This window comes from Uloborus diversus, chromosome 7 (genome assembly GCF_026930045.1).
Source record: "Uloborus diversus isolate 005 chromosome 7, Udiv.v.3.1, whole genome shotgun sequence".
NCBI lineage: Eukaryota > Metazoa > Arthropoda > Arachnida > Araneae > Uloboridae > Uloborus > Uloborus diversus.
In genome coordinates this window covers 154,076,972-154,097,725 of record NC_072737.1, presented here as the reverse complement: position 1 = coordinate 154,097,725, position 20,754 = coordinate 154,076,972, and the positions used below count along the sequence as shown (strand labels likewise).

Sequence of the window (20,754 nt, the reverse complement as noted above, 5' to 3'; positions counted from 1 at the left end):
ATTTTACACTTTCGGAAAAAAACAATCCTTTCGAAAATAAGAAAGAATAATTGTACTGTGTTCTTATTGAAAGTATTTGCTTAATGGAAAATTAGTTAGTGATAGAACGTTAGCAATAATCGTATTTTAGAGAATGCGAAACTTGTATGTGACAAAAAAAACGATATTTTTTCGTCTGTGTGCCTGTCATTTTGAAATTTCATTACGCAGCTTGATTAATAATTTTTATTTTTATGGTTTATCTAATTCAAAATGAAAATGTTCCTGTTCGTTTTGTTACAGCACCAGTTTTACTGAAAAAATCTCCAATAAAGAAATTTTTTACTAAAATTAACCGAATCAAATTAGACTATTTGATCCGCCTTCCATGTGTGTATAATTTAGGGAGGTTTTTTTTAGTACTTTTCTTAAAATATCTTTTTCAATATATTTTTAGTTTTTTTTTTCTTCCGCTTAATAGATGATGGATAAACGTTGCCATCATTTCGAAAAAAAAAATGTGGAACACTTTAATCTAAGCCAATTTCGAACGACATTTCTCATTTTACTATTTACTTTCATAATTGAAACTGTGGAGATGAATTAATATTTGATGCTCAAAAATGTAATTGTTGTTTCAAAGAATCCTCTTAAAGCTTTTAAGTTTGATTGCTTATTAACTACTTTTTAAATGAGTGGAACAATATTAAATTCCACGAATTGCGGGGTGTAATTACATTTCAAATATGCTTGATATGTGCACGCTTTCAGCTATTTTCATTTAAAGTTATGAACTCTTTTGCAATTCATTGCTATGTTTTATTTAAGTGTAGAATGTGTACACTCTGCTTAGATGAGCAGTTTTTAGTGTTAAATGATTTTACTGTAACCATACCGGTTATTGTTCGCGGAACTAGTTAGAATTTTATCTATTTTCGTGGTTTCAAACAGGAAACAATTTTCTTAAACTATTTTACACAAACGTGATTCGATTTCGGAGTCTTTATATAGGTACATATTTTTTTTAAACTGTTGTGCGTAATATTAAACGATTAAGAAAATAATGTATTATTCGAAGTTTTCCTCTTTATTAAATTAGTTCATCTTCATTAATCGTTTCTCTCTCTCTCTTTTATTTTTTTAGAGATTGTTAGCACTTTTTCTTCAACTTCACTTTCTGAAATTCAAAACGTCAGTGATTGCGAAAATTTCCTGGTGTCGAGCGCCCCCTAGCACCGGGTTTTGTAACTGCATTTTCTTAGAACTTTTCCGGGAAACGTGAAATTCTATTTCCGGCGAATTAATCCAGCATTTTTAGATTTTTCTCCTCAGAAAATTTTTTAAATGTTCTGGCACTTTAAAATGCATTTCCTGCTCAAAAATCAAATTTCCATTTCGTCGTTAGAACATTTTTTTAAAAATTAATTACTTTGTTTATGATTGCAAATGTTTGGCGGCTTTTCCGCTTGACGTTGTAATCAATTTTTGTATACATTTTTGTTGTTACTTTAGTTTATACTAAAGTACAAGTTAAAAAAAAAAAAATTTTTTTTAATTGGTCAAAGTTTGATTTTAGTCCCAAAACACATTTGTTTCTGCTAACCATCTCCATTTTTGAGGCACATAGGTTTTGCTTGTTTTTATTTCGTATAGAAGAAACAAGTTCTTTTTAAGCCAAACGTTTTTCATTCGTGTAGGAAAGTATAGAAAAGCTAAATCAGTTACATGAAAACTTTATAGAAGATTGAAACTTGATTTTACCAAATGAAAACAACCAATGATGAACCAATGATACCGCTGTTACGTAACGAAATCCTTGCGCATTGTAATGTTTAAATATTACTTTTAAAACACAACAATTGAAATTTTTAAATTTATGAATTTTTATTATGTATATAACGTCTAAAGACTAAAATACTAAAATCTCTGCGGATTGATCATTGAAAGTATCGGTGAAAAGTTTCCAAAGAGCTTATACATTTTGGTGTCATAAAATCGTTTTCTGGCAAAAATACTTATAATTTTTTTTTTTATTATAATGTATTAGTTTATTGCGTATTTCACTCTTACTATTTATAAATAATGAAATACTACTGTTTTCTGTTAAATAAAAAACACCTTTGACATCGGAAAATCTTCAATAGTTTTTCTTTAAAAATGTCACAAGTGTCAACTGTCATTACTCTTTTGAAATTTGTTTTCGGCGCTTTCTACGTGATTATGTGCTTTATGTGGCGAATAATTAGCAAAATACGAAGCTAATACGAAAATAGTTTCGGTATGTTTGAAATGTATAACGAAAAGGGCTAATATATACTACAGTAAAACCTGTGAAGTTGACCACCCTTGTAAGTTGACCACTAAAGTAGTTCACCGCAAGTGGTCAACTTACACAGGTTTCACTGTATTTTCCTGTACTCTCACTCGAAAATAAATATAATTTCAATTACGCATTTCTCTGACTGTTTTCATTTTGGACTGCTAAATTGGAAAAGTACTGTTTTGAATTATAATTTTGTTATTTTGTTGTGCGTACTGTTTTGTCTCTGAAAACGACATTTGCATTTTGATGAAATTATGAAAAAAAACTTTAAGAATATTACAAATCAGTGTAAATTAATTCTTTATTGACAATGTTTAAAGAATGTTTTATTTTTCATTTATCATTCACTAAAATCTATATTGAAAACATATTTGAAACTCATTGTTTGAACAACGTTTCCTGTGAGAATTATGTGTGTGAAATATAAACTTCCATTTCGCAATTAAAAAGCCGTTATTCTGCTAAAATCATATTGTTTCGCTCGTGTGGGAATTTCTTAAAATGTGTTTTAAACGATTTCGCTTCGTCCAATAAAATTCGATTCTCTATATTATGCATATCTTTTTTAAAAAATCGTTTTTATTCATTTTTCACGTGGCAACCATTCTATCGGCCAATCAGATTTCAGTATTATCAATTAAATCGGAACAATGGGGTTTTCTGTATTGTACATCAAAATCGGTGAGTCATTTTTTTTTGCAATGTTTAAGTTAAATCTGTTTCAAAACTTGTCTTGAGAATGTTCGATGTTCATCAATTTTGGATTGCAAAATTTTGAAGAACTAATAGATTTACAACCTTGAGTTGAAGAAATAAGCTATGATTTAATTTTTTTTATTAGACTGTGCAATATTATTTCGCATTGTTTTTAAACATAATTCTACCTTTACATTCTAACACAATTGTTGCGCGCCATTTTGCATATTAATTCATTTTATTTCCTGCTGAGTTTCATCTCAGATGTGGTGTAGAGCACTAACTAGTTACAACTTAGTTAATTAGGTTTTATTTTTCATTCTTAAAAGCCAGATATAATGGTAAATGAAAATGAAACTTCGTAAATGTTTCAAGGTACGTAGAATTGAATCTTTATTTTTGTTAACTACTCGGTAAGGCCCCACTTCCTTATAAATTCAAAGCAGAACAACAATTATGAGTTATTTGCAGTGATTTTTTTATATTTTAAACAACTTATGAAGTTGTGCGAGCCTTAATGCGGTTTTTTTTTATCACCTTATAATAACCTCGAATGTAATCACTTACAAGATTTTTAAATGGTTTTAATAAAGTTTGTTTTCCTTTTTATTCCTTATTTCACGCGTAAATTGGAACTTTGTCTCCGTCTGACTGAGGCTGCGGAGTCATTGAAAAAAATGACCGACTCGGACACTTGGAATTTTTAAGCACCCGACTCTGACTCTTTTACCGCAAAATTAATCTGACTCGGACTCTACGACTCTGAGCCCTCAGCTCTTGACAGAATATCCAACTCTAAGGGAAAACGGGGGGGGGGGCGGTTCCGACTCGACGACTCGCACTCCGCAGCTCAGTTACAGTCAAGATTTGAAAGCAATAAAAACGTGGAATGATTTTTAAGATTGAAAGCTTTGACAGAAATTTTGTCCCCCTTTTCTCTTTTAGCCTTAGAATATTATTATTATTATTATTTTTTTAATTCGTTCATTAAATATTTTGGAAGACTTATCAAGTTGAAATATAACGTAACGATTTGAAGCATGTTCCTATTGAAATTATGCGAGTTGACGCGAGAAGTGATCTCATACACTACTACACATAAATATGAAAACTATAATAATGGATTGTTATGAAAAAATAGTCCGAATCCGTTTTTAACTTTGCAGTTTTGGAGCATGTCCTATTACTAAAACTTGAACCCCTTTTAAAACCACTATCGCTTCTATTAAAGAAAGTGTTACAACGTTTAAACGTTTTAAACATTGGAACATTGAAAGTAATGGTTGCTTGTTAGTCCGAGCACTAATAAATTTTACAAAATGTTGATTTTTCTCACAGAAATCTTGCAGAAATGTAAAATATGTTTGCGTAGGTTTAAAATATTTATTGCGTCGCAGCTAACGCATGTCTTTGAGAAAAAAATTCTTTGCTTTCAAGTGCTTTGGTATGGTTTTCAAAGTTTCTAACTATATCTTTTTTTCAAAGTATCCTCATAATTATCTATACGAGCGTTTCTCAACTTTTTTTGACCCGCGGGACGGCAGAAAATATTGAAAAAAATTCGCGGACCGGTGAGGTTTTTCCTCTTTTTTTTAAATTAAAAGAAAGGATAGTAATAAAAACCTTCAACTTGAAGACATTTTAAAAATGCGATTTTTTCCCCGAACCGGTGAGGTTTTAATTCCCTTTTCTTTCTTTCTTTCTTTTCTTTTTTTTTTTTTGTAGAAACGGAAAATAACTTTCGACACATAGTCCGTTAAAACGTGTAAAAAAATGCTGAAAGCTGATTTTTTCCCCCTTTTTTAAAAATAATAATAATAATAAATGAATGAATAAAGAAATATTCATTTGAATCAAACTTTACTTGTATTAGAGAGGCGTTAAGAAAAATAATTATCTGTAGATATTGTAATCATTATACATAAGTAATAAATATTAATAAAGAAGCTTAGAAATTTTTTAAAAACTGTCATAAAATAAAGGATGTTGTTGTTATAACTTCGTTTCTTTTTCCTTATTAATATTTTTTTTTCTTTTTCCTTTTGAGTAAGGAAACCTTTTCAACATGGACAGGTAAAAAATATCTGAGGATCGGTCAATGTTTTTCGTAGAACCGATCCGCCGGACCACCAGTTGAGGACCGCTGATCTCTACTATTTTTGATTGAATTTGAAACCGAAATGCTTTAGATTTCGTTTGAAACTTACATAAAAGAGAGTAAGAAGTATTATTGCCAGACATATTGAAAACATTTCACATAAGCTCCGCAATACGTTCGAAAATAGAAGAAAGAATTATCCGAAGCTTCCACCTTTTTGTTTTTTAACCGTGTTCTGCTGAGATTTTTTAGCAGAACAAAAGAACTGTAATTAAACTTCGTGTGCGCTTAAATTTTTTTTGCTCTTGGTTTTCTTTCGGTATACATTTGTACTGAAAAACTAAAATGGAAAAAAAAAAAAAGTGTTTGCTTTTGAAGTTTCCCGGTTTAATTTATGCTATATTTTTAGTTTTATGCTTTTAAAACCTATGTCTCTTTTCAATGTAGTCTTTTGTGGAAAAATAGTCTACAGAAAGTTAACTTTTCCGTAATACAGCGTTTTTATTACAGAACTGCGGACTGATAAACTTTTTTAGCAAGTTTCCGCAGACCATTGACTTTTTCATTAAAAAATTATTTATGCATTGATTTATTACAAAAACCTTATTATAATAGTAAGAAATAAATACTTTAATTAAAACTTTATTAGGTGTTAGCGAGCTGTTACATAAGTTAAATATGATTGAATTATTTTTTTAACTGTAATATTTTATTATTATGTATTATAATTATTAAATATGGAAAATAAATATGCAAGTCATAATAAAATGTCATTAGTTAACAAAAAAAATAAAGTAAAAAATGTCGTTTAAAATGCGACCGCTAACATCTTTTGAACAATATTTTTTTCTTTTTTAAAGCAGGCAAATAAAACCTCTTCGAGGACCGGTCAAATTATTCCGTAGACCGATTCGCCGGATCAGCGGTTGTGAATCCCTGGTGTAATTTGTACCGATCGAACTGACCTATAAATAACCTATACATTAGGACGTCGAAAGTCCGAAGTAATTGGGACAATAGGTAGTTTGGATTTTCAAATTGTTCGGATTTTCGAAAATACCATTTAGAAAGATAGAATACCATTTAATTAAATAAAGTGGTTGTATAATATGTATATACATGGCATACAATACAGTACAAAACACTGTAGTTCGTGATTAAATATTTAAGCAAAAATAACAAACTCTCACTTTTCACTGAACATGAAGGAAAAATGGAAAATGTGTACAGTACTGTATGTATTTTGTATTGTAATTAAACAAAGAAAACTGAATTTACTTGTAAAAGATACACCAAATTCGCAAAGAAGTTGAATTAACTTTTATAAAGAAGAACTGACATAACATCATTTTAAAAATCACCGATTTTTCGGCTTGGTGAACATGGAAGTTTTTTTAAACTTCATGAGAGCGCGTTCGAATTTTGACGTCTCTGATTTTTGACGTTTTACTGTATAAATGGTAGAGACTTTTTTCTTTTTGTTAAGCCGATTTACACGATTCAACTACAATGCACGGGTCTCATTATGAAATGTGAGGGATTTTTCGAAGCTAGTTTTAAGTTCTATACATTTTTTGTGTTTCTGTTGATATTTATTTTCTTTTTGAAGAAAAGCATAAAAAAGTTAAATATCTTATGCGAAAGTTATATCATTTTTTACTCAAACACGTACGGTTTGACCCAGGACTATGTATTTGTTTTGATTGAGTTTTAACATGTAAAGTCCTGATGACAATGTATTGACCAAATTGTTTCTTTCGTTTAAACAAAATATCGCTTTGTCGTCTTTTTTTTTTTTTTTTTCCATTGTTTAGTTCAGTCATTGCACCAGATTTGGGTACAGAGTCTTGATTTTGGAATGATCTAAAATTTTGTGTAGTTTCTTAAAATAATTATATTGTGAATACAAATTAAAAATCTATATCCCCCCCCCCCCAAAAAAAAAACTGTTTTTAAACTAAAAGTATGAAACTTTCCCGTAAGGATTAGTCTAAAACTCAAATTTACGGCATAAAACCATAAAAGCGCGGGTTTAAACGAAATTTTACGCTTTTAGACGTTTAACTGGTACCGATTAAAAATACTTTAAACCCAGCTTGTACTTTACTTTTACAACAAGGTTTACGGATTTTTTTTTTTTTTTTTTTTTTTTTTTATAGTTTTCTCTCTAGTGGATGAGCAGTTTATATTAAAACAATAATAATAATAATAATAATAACATTCCGAATTTATTTTAAAAATTTGGCAACAGTATCTTTCTTCTAATTTCAAAGGAGGAAACTGCAAGAAATTTTTCTTGATTCTTCACTGGTTAGACGTATTCTCTGACTTAACTGGGTCGTCCCTCAACTTCTTTTTTAAACCTCCCAATAAACCTCTGGCTGTTAAATGGAATCATGTAGAAAATGGTTAAGTTTTTAACAATATTATGAAATCCTGAAAATTAAATTCTGCTCAAGTTTTCATTTACTGGTGTGACACAACCCTTTGCAAACTAACTACTTTTTAAATCCAAATTGAAAAGTTATGCTTTTGGACTATGTTTTGTTTGAATTCTTTTTTGTTTTTCCGGTGATATGAAAAATGATTAGGGGAGGAGGAAAGTAGAACTTGGTCAAGTATTTTGTTCTGTAGAAAAACTATTAAGTTATTTAGCTGTTGAAATAAAAAGAAGCATTATCCGTTGGTCAAAAAAATTTTTTTGGCTGTCTAAAATGTTATATATGAGTTTACATTTTAATTTCGTTATTTTTAATGTTAAAATTTCGTTGAAGTCGAAGCGATGTTGTTTGCTATTTGTATTGATATTAGATGAAATTAGAAAGATCGTAGAATATGTGATTTTTTAACCTGTTGCTTGTTGCAGCACCCTAACCGTAACTTCTATTCTAAGGAGGTCTCCATATCCCTCTCATCAAATTATATGATTCATCGCAATTTTTGATATGTTTCCGTTTGTGTGCCTCTCCCTCCTCCTACCCCTCCTTACCTTTTAATTACCTCTATTTGGTCTCCAGTGATAAATTTCTTTATTGTTACACGAAATTTTCTATTGATGAAAATTCTGAACAAGTTATTTTTTGTGTCTCAGGAAATGACCGCTAAAGTAAATTATTTTTGCAGAGAATTTAAAAGTGTAATGACTTTCGCAAAAATTTCTTAAGATCCCAGCAATTTTGCATACCACGGCTCTCTCTCGCCCCTCGTTACGAACTGAAGTTTCTCTTCCTCTTTCCTCTCACTTTTATACTCCCCTCTCCTCCCCCGTTTTACTTTTTTCTTAACTTCATCACCTCCCCCCTTTCCACACTCTCCCCTCTCCGAATAATTGAGAACCAATAAAACGCGGTGTCCGCTTTGCGCAGATGCAAAAAAGCGCCACACAAGAAAAAATAAAAAATAAAATAAACTCGCGCAACGACGCAATCTCGGAAATCCACCACCCCCCTGCGAAAGAGAGAGAGAGAAATTAATTGCCGCATGCAGAACAGTCGACGACTCTCTGCCGATCTGAGCCGACATGCCCCGAATAGGCGCTCCGACGATCCCCGAAGAGCGAAAGCGTCGCCCCTCACCCCCTTGAAGAAGAAAAAAAAAAGTCCTCTCCTCTGGCGCATATAGATATATTTATACTTATATATACATATATATTCCTGATGCGCGTGCATGCAAAGCGAGCATCGCAGCGCCCCCGTCGGCGATTGAAGCAAGAGGGGTGAAAGCTCAGTCGGCTGTTCGCTCGCCGCCTGTACGGAAGGTTCCTATCATCTTCGCCGCTGGGGCTGTCAAGCGCTCCGCGGCGGGACTACTCTCGTGTGCGTGTGTTTTTAAACTGTGCCGTACTTTAGGCTTAGCAAACTCTTCAAACTCTTTATTTTTGCGAAAAGAAATCCTATTGATTGTTAGCATCTTTTTTAAAGCCGTGTTGTTGTGTGCGCCGCAAAAGAATTAATTAAATATATCTATATCTATATATATATATCTTGGAGTTCCTGAAAATCTTCTCTTCGCAACAAAGTGAAATCGTTCCTAAACAACAATTATTTTTTGTAGTGCTTGTTGACAGAGCCATGCCGGTGACTTTGTTTTGCTGGAGTCGGCATACCAAAACAGGTTTGTGAATTTATGTAACTGCTCATCTCTCTCCTCCTCTGCTCTCCCTCCATCCTCCCCCGTTCAATTCTTATATCATTAGCAGCAGTAGTACTTGTAGCAGTAGTTGTGTGTGTGTGTGTACATCTAGAAAAGAGTTGGGACGAATGGGACAGCTGCGTTTATACTGAAACAAAATGTGAAGCATTGTTATTAGCTTAGTCAGAAGATGTAGTAGCGTTAGATTCATGCTTGTTTCTCTTGCTGCAAGATCTACTGAGCAAGCCATAAATATTTTCCACATCATATTTCGGCATAAATGCAGCTGTCCCATTCATCCTGACTGTCCCCTTGATTATGTATGGTGTACCGTTTGTCCGCACTATGGTATACTTTGTTGCCGTGTTCTTTAGATTATTTAGTAACTCACGGTGGGGAACTAACTAATCACAAGATTTAAGACCACTACAAACCTGCCTTTGTATTGAATACAAATATAAAATTGTCGTTAACATACGAGTACTATACTTTGTTTTGAAAACTGAATTTTTTTTCTTTCTTTCTTTCTTTTTTTGTGTGTAATTTTTTTTAAGTAAATACTTTCTTGGCAGCAGGGGTTCTTTACTGGGGAAGAGGGGGGGGGGGGGCGGGGTTGTTATTGAATTACTTCATTCAAGGTTACATTTAATTGTGGACGACTATCCTCTGAAAATTTCTGTAAATTTTTGCTCTTCTCTCTCCCCTCTCTCTTAATTAAATGGCTGGAAAAGTTATCGCGTAAGGCATTGCTGATGACGAAACTCTCTTATTGTGTGCATGACTTATGTATTTTCTTCTTTTCGTCTGGAAACGTAACGATTTTTTTTTTTTTTTTTTTTTTTCAAAATGCTCTGTGTCCTCTATGTATTTTTTGTTTCTTCAGCGCAAAGCTAAACAATGTTTAACATTGAGAACTGTATTGTATTTGAATGGCGTACAAACATTGCGACAAATACAGTGGTACGATATTTCTGTTATAAATGTTTTTACCTTAAAATGGTTCTTTTTGTATGATTCTCGAAAAAGATTTTTAAACTTTTAAAGCTCAACAAATATTTTCCTCAAGCGTACCTATTATTTTAATGTCAAATTTTAGTACGAGCAATTTTTATGTCTTTATATATTTAAATTCTATTGTGGAGTAGGAACTTGTCAAGTTGAAATCCCTCGATCAACTTCTAACTTACCTGCTGCTAGAGGGAGCTACTTCCAGTATCACCGTCAACAATTCTTAGTATTCGTTTTTTTTTTATTTTTTTTTAAGAGGAAGCTAGTTTGATGAAAAATTGGTCTGATATTTGTCTGTATTTCCGCTGATAACCTTTCTTTTACTGTATTTACACCAAGAAGAAAAATATCAAACATGTTAATAAATTCCTTAATTGTTTAACGAAATGCAAATGCATATTTTTATGCAGCATTATTTTTAAACTTGTGGTCCCTCCCCCCTAACTATTAATAACAATACTAAATGATTTCATCGTGCACATAGTCGAAGTTAAATGTTTTAAAAACTAATGAAATTAGGCATTTATAAAGTCTGTGTTACGTATTTAGAATTTTTTTTAAATGTTAATTAAGCCTTAAAAATAGGAGAAAACTGCTAAACATGTGAAAAAAATACTTGTATCTCTGTTGCGCTGCTTTTCCCGCTCTCCTCTTAAATTGACTGTCTCGCTCTTTTAATTTCTAATGTTTTTAATGTTTTGTGCTTAAATACTGCAAATATTTATTACTGTGCATAAGTTAAGAATAATTTTGTAAACTTGCGTCACCTTTTTTTTTATGTTAAACATCAAATGAAATTTCAACATGTCATTTTGACTTTATTTCGAAATTTAATTTAAACGAAGAAATTAAAAAACTAATTACTGCTTTGAGATTTCATTTTCTTGTGCGACTTTTCTTTTTTTTTTTAGTTCCATGCTTGCAAATTCCTCATTACATTCTTTCGTTTTCCTAACTTCCCACTCTCTTCTGTTTAATTACAAATAAAATTATTCATAGCATTTATTTACAGGAAATGAAGGTAGTTAAAATCCAACTCCCCTCCAAGGTTTCAGCTTAGTTAAACATGATTAATAAGAAGTGTTCGCTCTTGGTAACATGAAACAGTGTTTTATTTATTGCAGAAGCACCTGCTCTATTCTAATTAACAGCGCTTGCGAGGGATGACAGTACCCCCTGCGCATCCGATAGATCGCCTAAATTAGGGCGCGTTTCCTAATTGCTGAACGCTTATTAATAGGTTGATTATTATTATTATGTAAATACTAGCTACTAATCCCGGTTCTTCTCGGTTTATATGCAACTAGTGGTACCCGCACGGCTTCGCCCGTAATAGCAAATTAAAAGGTCTTTTGGTTCGCCTGTATATTTACAAATGATGTGTAGTGAATTTTCTCGCCAATTGGCTTGTGCCCACGTTACGGTTCCACGTTATGATAATTTCGTATCTCGCCAATTGGCTTGTGCCCATGTTACGGTTCCACGTTATGATAATTTCGTAATTTATTCGTCCATCTTATGATAGTTTTGTTCTTAAAATTGGAATAGAAAAAGAACAAAATCGAATTTTCGAAAAACCGCTTCGAGGTGCACACCCCCATGCTACATACTAACTTTGTGCCAAATTTCATGAAAATCGGCCGAACGGTCTAGGCGCTATGCGCTTCACAGACATCCTACAGACATCCTACAGATATCCTACAGACATCCAGACATCCTCCGGACAGAGAGACTTTCAGCTTTATTATTAGTAAAGAAGTTCAGAGAGCGATACTGATAACCAGTGAGTGCTACAGAGTCGAAGCCAAGGAGTCGGAATCGGGCTGATTCTGGGGAAAAGGAGTCGCAGTTGGGAGTCGTCGGCAGGGCCGCAGAGAGCCAAGGCGGGCCCCTTGTCAGATATATCACCTGTTCCCTCCCGTCCCCCCCAAAAAAGAAGAAAAGAAAAAGGAGAAAAGAAGTGGGAAAACGGGGGGGGGGAGAAAAAATCAAAACTGCTTACTAGAAAACAATTAACTCTATTTTAAGTGCCACAACAGTAAATACCAAAAGATAAAATTTTCCTTAATCTTTTCGTATTAGAATCCCCCTCCCCCTTTTCCTTTCTTTCTTTCTTTTCTTTTTTTCTTGTTCTCTTCCCTTTCTTTTTTTTTGTGTCAGTGCCCCCCCCACCCCCAAGGCCCGGGCCCTAAGTTTTCGACTAGGCTGACATGGCCTCTAGTAGCCTGGTCGTAGGTTAAAAATTCCAAGAGTCGAAGTCGATCATTTTCCCTCTGCCAGTGCTTGCGAAGTCGGTGTCGGATTGATTTTGGGGTAAAGGAATCTGAGTATTAGTCGAAGGCTCTAAAATGCCCAGCAGGGTCGGAGCGGGAGTTTTCATTTTTCCTCCGACTCCACAGCCCTACTTACAACATTGCTGCCAACGCTCCCGATTTCTTCGGGAGACTTCCAAATATTTATGCCTTCTCTCGAACTCCCTAATGAAGAAAATATCTCCTTAGTTTTCGTCAAAACACTGAAATTCCCCAGAAAAGGAAATTTTTCAGTGCTTAATATTTCGGAAAAAATCTGAACGATAAAACAATCGCAATGGAAAAGCCAAAACCTTTTCATTCCCGGGTATGAAAATTGTATCTACTTGTTCATTTTTGAAACATGTTAAATTCATTTGTCTTGTTTTCGACACTTTTATTTCTCTAAAAATGAGGTAAAACGTTCCCGATTTTTCTCTGGACTTCCTTTTTTACACCTGCTACAAGGAATGTTTATTATTCCTTATATGAGAAAAGAAACCTATTCCCGTTTTAAAACTTATTTTAAAGCCTGCACGTTATAGTATTTTTTTTTTTTTTTTAATTTCAAATTAGTAAAAATCGCCGGATTGTCGAATGCAGAATTTCGGTACACACTGTAAAAAATTCCGAAACGTTACTGAGTATTTCCGTCTAACGTTTCAGGATTTCAATGGTTTTTATGCACTTCCTGGAAAAATCAAGTATCATTGTCAAAAGGTTTCCTTAATTGCTACAAGTGGCACGAATGCAGAATTCTCACTGTTGTGAAAAATATTTTTAGTTCCTAGTTTAAAAATTAACTGAGTGTGTTTATGAAGTGTATCGACTTCAGTTCGACTGCGGTCTGCCAATGCTGATTAAGCTACCAAAGGGAGCAAATAGGTATGGACGACGTTGCTTTGCAAGAATTACGAGCGAGTACAATTCCCGATACTTGCTTGCAATTCTGACTTGCCTTTGGCCATGTTTGCAATACTGCTTATGGAACTTTCTTAATATATCAGGAAAGGTGCCTAGCAATTATATTATACCTACTTAAGTTTTTTCTGAAGTTCCAGAAACACGACTGTCTTCAATCGGGAAGATTTCTGAACTTTTCAGGGGGCTTCCGGGTTAATTTCAGGAATGTTACTGAATTTTATCGTAAAACATTCCTGGTTTTCGTAAGGTATTTTACTGGCAGAAATTAGGCACATCAGCTGTCCGTTACTTTCCAGGAACGTTTCTGAATCTTTTTACAGTGCAGCAGCAGTTTAAGAAATTCTTATTCTATTTTAAAAAATCCCTTTTACGCACTCACCTTCCTCGCTAAACTTATTTAAGTAAAATCCCTTTACTTTGTACACAAGTCTACCAAATTTTCATCGTTCAATGTCGTTAGTTATGTCATAATCAAGCAAACGACATAAACCACCTTCAGTCAACCTTTTTTCACATCAGACCATACACCTGACAACTATTTCACGCCGATCACAGCTTCAAAATAGAGATTAAAAGGCGTTATAAACAAATAATTCTTTAGTAAAATAGCTGAATTCGTCTAACAACAATTTTCATGATAAATTAAATCTGCAATTGCTTGCGAAAGGCAAGAAAAGTGCCTTTTTTAGTGTGCACTTGTGCGAAAAGTATGGATTAAAAAGTAATAAATCAGTGTTCATGTTTAGTGTCATCATTCGGCGCGGTGTCGTGATTGTTGATTTAATTTGGCACATAAAGCCAAATGACGTCCCTTTGTCGTTAAAAATTGTTTACAACGGAAAATTGATAAATTTTAAACTCAAGTCAAACAAACAGTCATAACTTTTCTTGAAAAAACCTCAACATTTTTTTTTTAATATCAAAATTACGTTTGATATTTACTTCAGGTTTAATTTCAACTTGGTGCACTAAGCAAACAATGTCAGAGCTTCGTTTGTCCTTGCCAACGGAAGATAAAACAACCAAGCAATAAATTCGTTCCAATGCACGATTGTCTCTCTTAACAACACACGCGCAAAAGAACAGAATTAGGCATGGAATATGACTGTTGATTAATTAAAACCGATTTCAGTCTGAAGGCTACACCCGACAATTTCACCTAATCGCAGCCACGCAATTCTACATTTTCTCCGAACTCTCAGAGAGAAAAAAAAAATCTCTTCAACTTTCACATTAAGATAGCTAAACCCGTGACTCAATTGCTTCTAATAATCTGGCGCTACGCGTAATGTTCTTCGTTAGGCTTAACGGCGGGTCATATACATGGTTCTGCTGAAACACGGCACGTCATATTCGAGTCAGACCCTCCTCTTTTATTCTCCCCCCCCCATCCCCCTGATTTTTCGCACGCGTCCCTTATTTTTTCGTTGAACACGTCTCATTAAAGCTCGCGTATCAGAAGCCCTTCTCATTCCAAAAGCGAATCGGTCCATTTCGCTTTGACACACACACACATACATCCAGTGGCCGGCTATTGTCTGGGCAAGGGTATTAAAGCCAAACACGCGACTAATTAAAAAACTGCACGCGACGACTATATATAAATATTAGCCACGTAAGAAAATAGTTTGGTATGTGCTACTGGTGCATTTACCATTAGGGCTGGATAAAGAGACAACAGCGTGTTAAAAATTCAAAATAAATGAAAAAAAAAGAGAAAAAACGAAAAAAAAAAAAAAAAAAGAAAAGAAATAAGAAACGGTTGTATTGCAAGTCACTTAGTTTGAATTGTGAGACTTAAAATGTAAATTACAGCTTATTCTTGACCGAGGCTATCGCTCTTTTGCAGCGTTTTTTTACGTTTTTTTTTCTTTTATTTCCAGTCCCTTAATTATTGTTGTTACCTAGACTTAATTTGAATGGGAGCTCTTGGAAGCTCAGCTCTTGCACTTCTTTTTAAATTTTATGTTAATTTTTTCAAATGAAACAAAATTCAGACATTTAAGGTATCAAAATGAATTTGTTAGACAATAGGGCTCCTACACTTCTTTCATTAGAAATTTAACCCTTAGAAATTTAACCCTAGTACACTGTTAAAAATATAGGAAGATTTTCTGGTAATTGTTACTGTAAAATGGCGAACTTGACACATCGCTGATTTTTACGGTAATTTATACTGGAAAAATAAGCGATACCAGCTCCAACTGGTTTCTGTGGCCTACCGAGGAAACCGCAAATTTTTACCGTAACATTTGATTTTTACGGTAATAGTTACTGGCAACATGGATGCCAGTAACAATTACCGTGAATTTTCCGGAAAAATTTTAACAGTGTAGTTACTGTAAGAAAATAACTTGCATCTTTATGTAAGTTACATAAGAATTAAAGATCTTGAGAGCTCTTTTTTTTTGTAAATGCAGAAGGTAAAATTTAATGTTATTGCACTGAGTTCCAATTATTTAAAGTCTGGAGTTAGAGGCAAAAAAAGGCGAAATTGTAAGTATTCTGTAAGTTAGTCCGTCGATTTAAAATTCGTGAGATTATTACAACTAAAATCAACTTTTAAAAGGCTTTCTCATTATAAACCATAAATGTAATTACAAACCATTAATTGCATTTATCTATTTATCTTTTAACTGAGTTTAATTTAAAGACTAATACACATTTCAATGTGAAAAACTGTGAACAGAATTTAAGTTTACTTTTGAAATATTAAATGCAATCTTAGCTCCGGCTTCAAGGCTGTCACTTACTGCTTATTTGATATAGTTTCCATCTGCACAGGCGTATGGTTTTCTGTTTTCTGTGTTCCCGCCCTCTCCCGTCAAAAAGTCGCATTATTCACTTCCCCTCGAATTATAAACAAACTACGATTTCAGTCCTACAACTTAAATCTCCTCGCAGCACTAAAGGCTATAATTATTGCTATGTCAATGTCATTAAACTCTAAAGCTAATACGATTTGCTTCGCAATTCCTTAATTTAAAAGCTTTTCTCTGTACATGCCTCGAAAGAGCGAGAAAACTTTAAGCAACTAAATCAACATCCTCTGAAAAAATTATCCTTAGTCACTAATACAATTTTAAGCTGTGCTGTGGCAACACCTTGCCCATTTCCTTAGTAACTGTATAAAATCGATGAGTTAATCTTTTCTTGGTTATTAGCGGCGATAAACATGGCGCCTTAATTTATTTACTTAATAAATATTCAGCAGGGCCAGCTTTATCTCGTGCGACAGCTCCATAATGGAAGTAGACATTATTAAGCTTTCTCCCCTATGACAGCAATTAAAACAAATATATTTTTTTGTTTTGTTTTCCCTTACCACAGCTTTTCCCGTATCCTAGTAATTGCGCCTTTAGCTGGTTAATAACGCAAGGTCTGAGAAAATTTGTGTACATTAATTGGCTGTATAAATTATTCTGCACCTTCCGCTGCGCCACCTACCGAATGCTAAAAAGTGAGGCTCAATTTTCTAACCACTCTGTTAATCGTCTACTCTATTAACAGTCATTAAAAAAGAAAAGACTTTTCGCTCCGTCAGTGAAAGAAAAAAAAAAGAAATCGATATTGTCTGAATCGATGGTGGTCTTTTATTTATCGCTTCGCTAAGTTTGTTTTCTAAGTAGAAATGAAAAATAGTTTTTTTTTTTTTTTTTTTTTGTATGTGTGTGGCATCAGGTAGCGAAACTGATCACGTGAAAACTGTTTGGAATCGAGTCGCAGTGTGAGGGAGCTAGCTTATTTTAATCAGATTCATTTTGCGTGTAGATGTAATTTCCTCATTAGCTTAACCATAATATGAAAAATTAGGAAGCAGTTCTTTCATTCTAATTGCACGCTACGTGTACAATGGGATTGGCGTGCGATTTTTCATGAAATTTACGAAACGATTTCCAAAGCCAAAGGATATTCTCATTACAAAGGACATCATCGACTTAATAATAAGAGAAATCGACTTCGGCGTTTGTTACATTTTAGCTTAATAATATATGAAGAACAACCATATAAATAAATTAGGTATACTTCCAAATGCGCTGGTTAATTTTTGGGAGTTTTTTATCTCCAAGGTGCCCAATTAAACGCAACATAAAGCATTTAAACTGCAAAATCGATAACGATAGCAATAATGACTTATTTAATGACCGAAAGTTATGGAAATAATGTTGAAAATAAAATGAAAAAGGAGTTTAATTTTCTATAAAAGTTGTAGTGTGTTGATTCGATTTTGCGAGAGTTTAAATCCTAAAATGTTTAGCGATTTAGCCTAACGTATTGTTATGTGCCTTCTAATTAGCCTGTGTGTATTATTATGATATAGTCATATTAAGTTCATTCCATAATTATTCCACAAATTTAAATATTTATCAATTTCTTAATTTTTTGTATCAATGATGAAGTGTACAAGAAGTTCACAATGACTGAAAGAAATGTTTTCTTTGTTTTATGTCAGTCAAAATGTCTTTTGCAAACACAAGCTAAATTTTACATTAAATTCAGTTAAAAACTACGCTTAAAAAAGTTTTATATTATTGTTATTTTAGAGTGTAACATCTGCACTTATTCACCAGTTGCATTATATTCTACGTTTAGCTCAAAGAAAGTTTTTCTGAATGGCGTAGCTCTTAATATTTTTTTACAAAGCGTTAAAAATCTATTCATCTTCTTAGTTCATAACTGTTTGAATTTGTGCATTAAAAATGAAGTACAAAATACGTTTTTCTGATTTTCTTCATGGTGACAATACAGTGTTAAAATCAAGTTTCTAGTGACATATAATTTTTTGAAACAGTGTTTTAGAAGTCTGCCTGGAGAAGATTGACTCTGTGATAGTGTAGTTCTGAATAGTAATAGCGGAATATTTTCATAATTATATTAATAACTTAAAGTTCTACTTCCGTTTCATTCTGTAAGTGTATATTTTTGTGATGGTAATACTCAGATAAATTTTTATAACCAGAACTGAATTTGATTTGAAAACAAAAAGGTGGAGTATTTAATTTTGCCCTGTTTGTATCTGTCTTCTATTTTTTGCCTTTTGTTGTCCCGAGAGAAATTTTATTTTTCAACTGTAACTGTAACGCTGCTTTGACTTGACTATGAAAACGTTTCTTAGCGATTTCATTTATTTATTTATTTATGTCTCTAGCGTTGCTCCGAATTTTTGCCCCGAGCGTTTTTTCTTAGATCAAAACAAATCTTTTAAGGAATAAAAGAAATAGAATGAAACGGTCTGTGTCTGAATTTAATCAAATTGCTCTTCTTCGTTCGCTTTATCAGGCTATCGAAAGTAAACGTAAAAAAATATCAAACGTTTGAAATTTTAGAATGCTTATTTGTTGTTCTTCAGAGCAAATAAAGGACTTTAAGCATTTATAATCGAATTCGAGGATCCCAATTATTTTAGTATTTCGTGCAATTGATTGTCCATGCGAAGAAATCTACTGTTTTAAAGCATATTTAAAATAGATTATACAATTATAAACAATTATACGCTACTTAGATTAAAGTAGAAGATTTTGTTCCCGGATGTTTTTGTTTGTGTATGGTAAAGAAAGATGTTGAAAATTCCCTTTAGAGAATATTATTTTTTATTTCTGTTTTTACTGAATATGGTAAAAAGAGAGAGAGAGAGCGAGAGAGAGAAGTGTTACTTTTTTTTAGGTGCTCCTTCACTTTAAGTTTAGAAAAATGATTTAGAATATATTAAAAATAGTTTGTTTTTAATCAGTCCTAAAGTGAACTGCTAATTGGACAGTCATAGTAATTTAACATTGAATATAAAGATTTAAACTCGCTTAATATGAGAAAATATTTACGACAATATTACGAGGAAAATTTTACCACTTTTTTGAATTTTATAGCATAGTTCTAAAGTAAGGTACGTGAGAAAAAAGGCAAAAATGGAATAAAAAAGCTTTTTTTTTTCTTTTTTTTTTCGGTTTAAAAAAAAAATTAATTAACACCTTCTTAATACAAATAAAAGTAGATGCGAAGAGAGACCTAAAATACTTTGACCATTTATATTTAATGCACAATATTTGTTTCTTACATATAAATTTCATATTTTAATTAACTAATAAAATTAATCAAACTTTTAAAATTCAAGTTTTTGCCTTGCGTACTAAACAGACTTGAACACTATTTTGCATTTAACCTTTTTTTTTCTTTCAAAAATTTCGTTGAAAGTTGCAATGCGAGAATATTTTCGTTTCAAGAGAATGCGCCTCCGCCAAATACTTTTAAACAACTTCACTGAACACATTTCATTTTGATCAAATGATGTAGAGTCGTATTCTTTTTTTTTTTTTCCTTTTTTTTTTCTTCTCCCTTTTTTTCGTCTTGATAATTTCTGCCCAACAACCAAGGATCCGTGTCCCTATCACAGCTTGTTTTTCATATTTTATTTTTATATTGCGGGAGCCAAACACTCGTTTGACTCGAAACGAATGTCCTTTCTCATTTAGAGTGGATTTATGGTTGCTTTTATGGGTCTTGGTGGCAGAAAAGCTTATGCAGATGGAGATTTTTCTAGCCCCAGCGGGGAGAAAAATATACCCAATAATTGTACTTATTACTGCATTCACTGAACCGCTGTCTTTGACCACTTCCCTTTTGGAGCGTAGAAGCTCGAAATTTTGAGTGTGCTCTCTTTTTTTCTTCCTTTTTTACTTCTTTTTATGCCTTCATTTAAATTTCTCATTTTAAGCAGACGATTATTTGGTTATGATGGTTAGTTTTCTTGTTTTATTGACTTTTAACTGAGAAATTGAACTTTTCAACTCTGTGTGCTCGTTCGAAGTGGTTTTATTCATTTTTTAAATATTTTTATTTATTTATTTATTTATTTATTTGTAACTTAGCGTCGTCTTTAATTTTTAGTAGACGATTAATTGATTGTAAAGTTATTTTTTAAACTCTTTTCTTCCCAAGTCCTGTAATCAGTTCTATAGTTCGTAGTAGGTAGCTATAAGTAATGGATATCTCTCTGTTTTTCTCGTAGTTGAAGGGAGGGGGGGGGGGGGACTGATTCACGCCTTGTAAGTTTATTATAAAAAAAAAATCAGTGAAGCTTTCTTAAGTGTAATGTAACGTAAAACCGTTACTCTTTATTGCTAAAACCATTCATGTGAATTTGTACACAGTTATATCTCATGTGTGAAAGCCACAACTAACTCTTATTTGAGTGTAGTGTGTAGTTTCGGAAATTTTGGTGATTTTGTCGCATTTGAAAAATTAGCTTTTTAAATAATTAGATACCCTAATAAATTAGGATTGTTACTAATTAAGCTTTCTTCTTTGAA

The 20,754-nt window shown here is 32.8% G+C and overlaps 1 protein-coding gene across 2 annotated transcripts in view; it reads left to right on the top strand.

The window, feature by feature from the left end:
- The window catches only part of LOC129226010 (zinc finger homeobox protein 3-like), a 156,563-nt gene that overhangs the window by 42,690 nt on the left and 93,119 nt on the right, over positions 1-20,754 (top strand). The window contains exon 1 of one of the 2 annotated variants that reach the window (XM_054860585.1): positions 9,149-9,209. The exons of the other annotated variant lie outside the window; for it this stretch is intronic. The gene's annotated coding sequence lies outside the window, so the exon portion shown is untranslated. Of the gene's footprint in view, positions 1-9,148; positions 9,210-20,754 lie in introns of those variants that run through there. 2 annotated transcript variants of the gene reach the window in all.